This window comes from Acinonyx jubatus, chromosome A1, assembly GCF_027475565.1.
Source record: "Acinonyx jubatus isolate Ajub_Pintada_27869175 chromosome A1, VMU_Ajub_asm_v1.0, whole genome shotgun sequence".
In the NCBI taxonomy this organism is placed as follows: domain Eukaryota; kingdom Metazoa; phylum Chordata; class Mammalia; order Carnivora; family Felidae; genus Acinonyx; species Acinonyx jubatus.
This window is the reverse complement of record NC_069380.1, coordinates 218,866,574-218,874,921: the sequence shown is the minus strand read 5'-3', so window position 1 is coordinate 218,874,921 and position 8,348 is coordinate 218,866,574. Positions and strand designations below refer to the sequence as shown.

The 8,348-nt window shown below is 42.9% G+C and overlaps 1 pseudogene; it reads right to left on the bottom strand.

Annotated features, from left to right (window-relative positions):
- Nucleotides 1-493: 493 nt before the first annotated feature.
- Nucleotides 494-3,578, bottom strand: LOC113593005 (non-receptor tyrosine-protein kinase TYK2-like; annotated as a pseudogene).
- Between the last annotated feature and the right edge of the window lie 4,770 nt (nt 3,579-8,348).

The window sequence follows — 8,348 nt, the reverse complement described above, 5'->3', positions numbered from 1 at the left end:
GAGGCATGGGACACAGAGGGAGAGAGAGAGAGAGAGAGAGAGAGAGAGAGAGAGAGAATCCCAAACAGGTTCCGCACCTTCAACATGGCCCAAATGTGGGGCTCAAGCTCACTAAATATGACGTCATGACCTGAGCTGAAATCAAGAGTCAGACCCTTAACTGACTCCACCATCCAGGTGGCCCTCAAGGTCTTTCTTATCTAACACATTTGTGCCATGTCTCTAGATGTAGTGATCTTCATTTAGACATTTTACTCCTAGCTTGCTTTATTTGTTTGTTTACTTGTTTATTCGATTGGGTAAAGGGTATTTCATCAAGAGAGAAAACAAAAGCAAAAATAAATGAATACATAAATAAATAAATCGCAAGGGCCTAATTTGTCCAAAGAGGTCATAGCTCTCCCCAAGTAAAACATTAAGGACAGCACAGGCATCTGTGCATTCGTAAGTGAATTCAAAACGGGCACCCACGCTCACTCACTGTGCAGAAACTTCAGTGCACAGCGCTGGCATAAGCAGGGGTTCTGGTGATGGGCTGGGGTTCACTCTGGGCCCACAGCCTGTGCAAGACGGTGCAGAAGGAGGGCCACTGAGCCGGTCCCTAGGTCAGGCACTAGGTGGTGAGTGTGGCCAGCTCTGGGTGTGAGGGCTGAGGAAGCCAGTGCTGCTTCCGGTAGAAACACTCTTTCTCAGAGGGGCCACAGTCCATTGGAGGGGCCTCCTCATGGAAGCAGAGCTCCAGGTAGGTGGCACCAAAGCCCCGTTTGTCAGCTGCGGTGCTTGAGCTGTTGGCACCGCCAGACCGGCACTCAGGGGCTATCCAGGGGGTCCGCTCCACCCACCCAAGTATCTGAGGGTGCTGGCCACTGCTTCCTTCCAGGCTACGGGCAGGTGGTCCCACTCCACCCCAGCCACATGTCCGGGGACCCATACTCCACATACGCTGGATGTTCTCATAGTTGCCTCTGCAGATGCCATGCACAAAGGCCAGGTGCACATGGGAGACCCGGCTCATGAGGCTGGCTGTCTTGTAGAAGGCCAAGGCGATGTTGTGGGGGCTACCTTGACTCCACTTGAAGCTCCAGCCCATGGCCCCACTGGGTATGGGGGCATCCCCACCATCTGCCGTGCCCTCCTTGGGGCTTCTCCCCCCCCCCCACTCGTAAGATGCCCTCATAGGCACTGTTCCTTGTGCCTTGGCCCAACTGGGACAGACAGGTGATGTCATCCTAGCAGACCTGTTGGAAGTTGAGCTGGCTGAGGTTGAGTGGCTTAGTGTGGGCCGCAGACCCCGGGACAATGAGGAGGTTGGAGATTTCTCCTGGCCGTGGCCGGCAGCAGCAGTGTAGGGAGAAACAGTTGTCACCGGCCCGCAACAAGCAGCCCCGCAGAGCAGCTGGCAGCTCCTGCAAGCTGGGGAAGGACCCGTCCCAGCCCCAGCTCGATGGGGAGCATACGCAGGTGCCAGTGTTGCGCGTCGGCTGCCTGGTCACCCTGGGCCACCGTGGGATGAGGCAGGCGAGGCGGATGGTGCTCCAGTGGATGAAGCAGAGGCCATCCTTGGGCCGCAGCTTGGCCAGCGCGAATGGCTCCACCAAGGGTCCACGGATAGTGTTCTGGACGCTCATCTCCAGCCATGGAGCAGCCACCTCACAGTACAGGTGGTGGCTGGAGTCGGCTGTCGGGGGAAAGAGCCATGTACCGGTGACAGCGAGGACAGCGCCACGGCCCAGGAAGCTCCAGGCCCTTGTCCGGACAGTGGATGCTGCTGTGGCTTTCTTTCAGCACCGTGTGGGTGACATCCTGGAAGTCACAGAAATAGGTCTCTGGCACTTCCTGAGGCCTTTCCACTGGCTTGTCACCCACCTCCTGGACCTTCCCCCATGGGCCAGCATGGGGATTCCTGTTGCTGCCATTGCCACTGGGACCCTCTGCCGGTACTGGCTGCCAGTGGATGCCACCAGTGCCTGTCTCTGGAACCTCACGAATGGGGGCGTCTGGTGGCCAACTCAGGTCCAGGTTCTGTCCTGGATGTGGACGGGCTCTCCTCTGCTACCGGGGCTACAAGCTCCAGGTGGCACGCAGGCACACGCTCCGGGCCAAAGCAGGGTGCCACCCGCTGCGGTGGGGCCAGGGACCTGACCCTGATGACCTGACCTGCTGGGAAGCACTGCCTGGCTGGAGGACGCACGCAAACCTGCGGGAAATGCTGCACAGGCACGGCGGTGTCCACACGTGGTGCGGCTGGATGTGCAGCCGAGGAGCGTGGAATGCAGTCCTTGAAAGCAAACTTCTTGGCCACCTTCTCCAGGGGGGACCCCGTCTCAGACAGTGAGGCAGCATCGGTGCAGAAAGGCCACGCCCAAACTTCGGTTCTTAAACTGGTGGATCTCCTCTGGGCTGGACAGCTCAGCTCGTACAGTGACGCCTTCACAGAAGGGAGGTCATTCACAAACTCCCGGTTTCCCTGCCCACAGAGTCACTCAGAGGAGGCTGGGTTCAGGAGCCGCACCCCTGCTCTGCCGGTTCTGAGCAAGACTTGGCTTCTGTAGGCCCACAGCCGCACACAGCGGGCTCCGAAGGATTCAAGCCGGTTCCAGAAATAGAACCTCAGGGGAAGTACACTGCCAGGTCTTCGGAAAACTCTAAGATGGGTTTTGGGGGCAGCCAGATCTGGGTCTGGGCATCTGACAGAACAGAGACTGAAGAAACTTGGAGTGACGCCAACGTTGTGCATGATGTGGGTTTAGACCGCCTCTACGGTCAGTGTGGCCTCGTCGAAGGTGGCCTTGGGGTTCCGCTGTAAGGGCCAGCCCAGTGCAGAAGGACCTTCAGGCCTCCCCTGAAGGCAGTGGGTGAGCTCCATTGAGAGGGAAAAATCTGTTGTAAGATGGTCCATAGGACTGAAAGGGGAATCCCAGTCACTGCCCCAAGACTCCCTTTCCGGGTTTTTCTTCCCACCTCTCTTGTGAGGATGCCAATTTACTACTAATGCGGAAGTAAAATCATAATAATAAATAATAATAAATAATAAACCAATAATAAATAAATAAATAAATAATAATAAAGAAAGAATAAAGAAAATAATAATAAATAATAAGAAAATAATAATAAATAAATAATAATAAATAAATAAAAATAATAATAAATAATAAATTGTCCCCTCTGCTTATGCTCAGGACTCAGACCTCTGGAGACCGATCTCCTCTGAGCCCAACGGGGTAAAATAAACCTCCTGCCTTCCAAGATCTCTGAGTGCCACTTGGTTCTTCCACTGGGAGATCCAGACCAGGTTCCATAACACCAACCCCATCAGGCCTGCTGTCCCTGGTGGTGGCACCCCAAGGGCACAGAGGCATGCGCTTGACAGCTGGCTAGGTTTCCCCAAATCACCAGGCAGGCAGGTGTGGTCACACAGACCAGGGGGTGAATCTTGGCTCTTCCTGGACCTCAGTGGGCCTCAGTTTCCCCACTGGAAAATGGAGATGCAGAGATCATTGCCATGAAAAGATGGTTATGACATCTCTAAGCAGTTCTGCATGTTACGCGTTCAGCACAGCCCGGGGACCCTGGCTCCTGAGACTTGCCCCCAGCTGCAGGCAGCCACCGCCCTGCTGACTTGCTTTTAATAACTTGATGGTGAATAAGGAGAAAACGACAATCAGCATTTGCAAATAATAATCAAAATTTAAAACATGTTAATGTAATATTATTATTAGTTTGTAAAGTTAAAATGTATATAATGCTCTCAGCTAAATAATATGTCAGTATTTTAAAGAGAATAAATGATAGTTTGAGAATTAGGTTCTTTTGTGCAAAGAACACACTTAATTAGCCTCAGTTGGATTTATTAACCATTGCATTCTCTCTTTCTGTATATGATATATAGTTCAGATAATACATATATTGGGGCCCATACTCCCACCTGTGTAAATCACATTATTACCACTTCATAAAAAATATCAAGATCTATATATATAGCATGTGATTTTATAATTATCACAAATAATCTCAGTGGAAATGTAAAATTATGAAATACGAAGTTATCTATGAAATTTATGACTTCTTGAATAAATTGTTGCAATTAATCATGACTGTTTCCTTAACTCCTCAGCTGTCGTTATTCTAATACATTACATGGGAATTAAAATAAAATTTGTAGCTACAATACATTCATTATCAATCTCTGTACTTTTTTCTAGTTTCATAGTTTCTTAAACTAATGGTTAGAATTTAATATATTCCATGAGATACTCTTCTAAGTCCCTTAATGTTTTTCTTTCTCTATTTTATAAATTTTTATTGAAAAAATGCTATATACTTCTGGTTTTATAAAATGTTTCCTGTCGTCGTAAAATGAGACCCATGCCAGATAAGCACACGCCTGATTTTTGTATTCTTAGCACCTTCCTCTCTTATGCCCTTGAATTTTTAGGCAATGATAAATTATGTAGAACTCAGATGATGTCCATCACATTCAGTTAGTAATAATCTATCACAGAGTTCAGGTAACAAGAAACATGCAGAAATAATTCTGATTATGAATGTCAATTTATAAGGCTTTACTTGGTAAACATGGAAAGATAATTTAATTTCTACCTCTCCCAATGTTATCTGAAAGTTAGAACCTAATCAGTTTATTATTCTGGTAATGATATATAGAGACACAGAAATTACATATTTGGTATCTAATGTATATAACTAATATATCTAAGATTTTATATTATGTATCCTTATATCTATCTGTGTATGTGCATGTCTACTAGGTGGATTTGCAAAATGAAAGTATTGTACCATGTCCCAAATCTGTAGGAAGAAATGATTTGTTAGGCTACCAATCAGTAAATTAAACTGTAAAGGAATATCATAGAACAGATTGGAAGAAACTTTGGGTTTTGCTTTTCATATATACAGCCATTGTTGAAAGTCTTAATATTTAATATTAGTTTTAAATTGATATTTTTAATGGTGTTATAAATTTAATTTTAGTAGTAGTCTATTAAGGACTGATTGGGCCCACCCCCGCTATTCATATGTTGGCGACCTAACCCCAGTTAGCTACTTAGGTCTTCAAGTAGGGCACTGGGGACACCTGGGTGACTCAGTGGGTTAAGTTTCCCACTTTGCTCATATCATGATCTCACTGCTCATGAGTTCAAGCCCTGCATCAGGCTCTGTGCTTACAGCTCAGAGCCTGGAGCCTGCTTGGGATTCTGTCTCCCTCTCTGCCTCTTCCCTGCTCTCTCTCTCTCTCTCTCTCTCAAGAATAAATAAACGTTAAAAAAAAATTAAAGGTGGGGCCCTGATCTGATGGATTAGTCTCTATAGAAAATGGCATACCAAAAACTGGCTCTTCCCACACCCCCACTGTCCTGTCCATACAGGTGTTGAGGAAAGGCCATGTAAGGCTAGAACTAGAACAATGAATGAGGAAACTTGCCTCCACCAAGAACTAACCTGACTGGACTCGTTGCCTCCAGAACTGTGAAAAAAAGGATTTTCTGTTGTTCAAGCCACCCAGTCTGTGGTATTTTGTTGTGGCAGCCTGGACAGACTAATATATTGTGTTAATGTCATTACTTTTGTTAGTAGAATATTAAAGCAAGTGAAAACGTTAGAGTTTATTATATATTATCTAGTCAAGATGTAATGACAGCCTGTGCTCATACAGTTGCAATGAAAAGCAAGGAAAGTGGCAGGTAGATTAAGAACATAGATATCTACACAATTGGATACTGGATCTGAAAGGGAAGGCAAAAAAGGTAGGAAGTTAGTGTTGCTGTCAGAAGGCTTGTGGCATGGAACAGTAGATGACCCATCCCATCCCCCAAAACAACACAAAACAAAACAAAACAGAAAAAGAAAGGAGAGGAGGATTATAAGAAAATATCGCATGCTGGGTTTTGTAAGTGTTCAAAACTTCTGGATTAGTCTTTCTGGATCCTATTTAAGGCTAACCCCTTCCCCATGCATAGGATCCATTCTTTGTTACTTGTTCAAAAATATTAATTCAGAGACTTGCTATTTCAGCCACAGTAGAATAACTGGCACCAGATGAGCCCTCCTCCTCCTCCATAAACCACTATAAACAAGATAAAATGTGAGAAATTACTATTTTCAGACAGAAGGGGGGAAAAAAAGGAAGTAAGCCTATGTTCCCTGCGGGAGGAAAACAAAATGAAGTAGACTCCTGAATCATCCAGGTTTTCTGCTTAGAGGCACTTTTGGGGAGCAGAACACAGTAAGAAGGCATTAAGAAGCCAGAGAATGGAAATAAAGGGAAATTTGTGTCAGAGTACCAAATAAAAGGTAGTTGAGAGAGAAAGATTTCCAGGAATCTGAAAAAGAGTCCCATTCAGCCTTTACCACAACACAAAACGGTGTGTACACAGTTAAGGCTTTACAAAACTACGCCAGGGAACATTATTGGGTAACTTTCAACTGTACAACCAGTGGAACTCGTATAAGGCTAAGAAATATTTGAATTCAAAAAAAAAAAAAAAAGAAAGAAAGAATGGAGTTCTATGCAGTCAGAATTAAGAGACACTTAGGAACCCATAGATATTCAGTAGAGACCCCTGAAATAACATGGGTTAGAAATATACTATTCTAGTCTTGAAGTAAAGGCAATATGCCCGTCCTAACAGTCTAAATATGAGCATCAAAAATATGTGATGTCTGCAAATATATTAAATGAATAATGTGATAAAACTCAATATTCTATTAAAGAAGACTACAAAATCTAGACATAAAAATGTAATATCCATTAACTTCAGCAGATAATCAGAATAACCAAAGTTTTAAAAATGCAGGAAAATTTGATTTATAACCAGGAGATAGACCAGGCAATAGGGAAAGGTCCAGAAATGACAAATATGGTGCAATTAGCATAAAAAAGCTATCACATTAAAATGTGATCAGGTTTTAATTTTTTTAAATATAAAAAAAAATAAAAATAGAATAATTCAATTGGGAAATGGAAAGTAGGAACAAGTAAAATTCCCAGTGAATAATTTAATTTCCTGAATAATTTATAAGTTTACTGAAATTTCTTGAGAGAAGATATAGGCCCTGAAGAAAACTTCAAACACAGTGGGTTAAACAAACACTAAAAAACTAAAACTATTAATATCAATAAACTTGAAGTCAGAGAAAGAGTTAATCTTCCAAACTGATGTACAGAAAGAAAAACTGTTGAAAGTGGAAATAATAATAATAATAAAAACTTTTATGAACTGTGGGACAAAAATATGGCTATTATGCTATTTTTTTTTAAATTTTTTAATGTTTATTTATTTTTGAGACAGAGAGAGACAGAGCATGAGCAGGGAAGGGGCAGAGAAAGAGGGAGACACAGAATGTGAAACAGGCTCCAGGCTCTGAGCTGTCAGCACAGAGCCCGACACAGGGCTCAAACTCACAAACTGTGAGATCATGACCTGAGCCGAAGTTGGATGCTTAACCGACCGGGCCACCCAGGTGCCCCGGCTATTATGCTTTTTTAATGAAATCTCAGATAAAGAAGGGAAGGAGTATTAGGAGTTTAAAGTAATATAATCGTTGGGAAATTGTTTGACAGTTTCTTATAAAATTAAAAAAGTGCTTACCCTATGATTTACCATTTCTATTGATTAACCCAAGATAAATGAAAACAGAGAACCCAATAGGTTTTTAAGTAGTGTTCATAGCAGCTTTATTAATAGCCCCAAGCCAGAAATCACCCAAGTTTTCAACAACTGGAGATAAATACTATTTATGGTATATCCATTAAATGTAATATCATTCTTACCTGGTCTAAAATAACAATCTCCTGATTATATTCCCTGATTCCACTCTTTGCTTATAGAATACTTTCCTTTTACCAGACATAGTAAATTTTCCAAACATAAATAAAATATTTCCCAGTGAAAGGTTTCCAGTTGATTTTTGCTTCCCATGCACTGAAAATACTTTTGAAAATCTATAGTAATAATATTGTGGTTATAATTCATCTCACACTGGACTCACCACCTAAATGTGTCTCCTACTCAGAACTTATTATTACTGATAGGCATTGAAAGGGAACCTAAGACATTCACATACATTTTCTATATATACACTAAAACAATAGTGAATAATCCAGGTTATTAACATTTTATGTTCACAAGCTGTTGTTTACTTACCTTAACGAATCATTGGTTGAATCCATTTTGGAAATTTTATATGTAAATTTGAAAGATAATTCAAAGTTTGATTAATTATTTTAATAGAACATAACTCTGCTAGTTTTCCATAGCTGCTATAACAAATTATCCAAATTTGGTAGATTTAAACAACTGAAATTTCTGTTCATAGTTATTGAGTTCAGA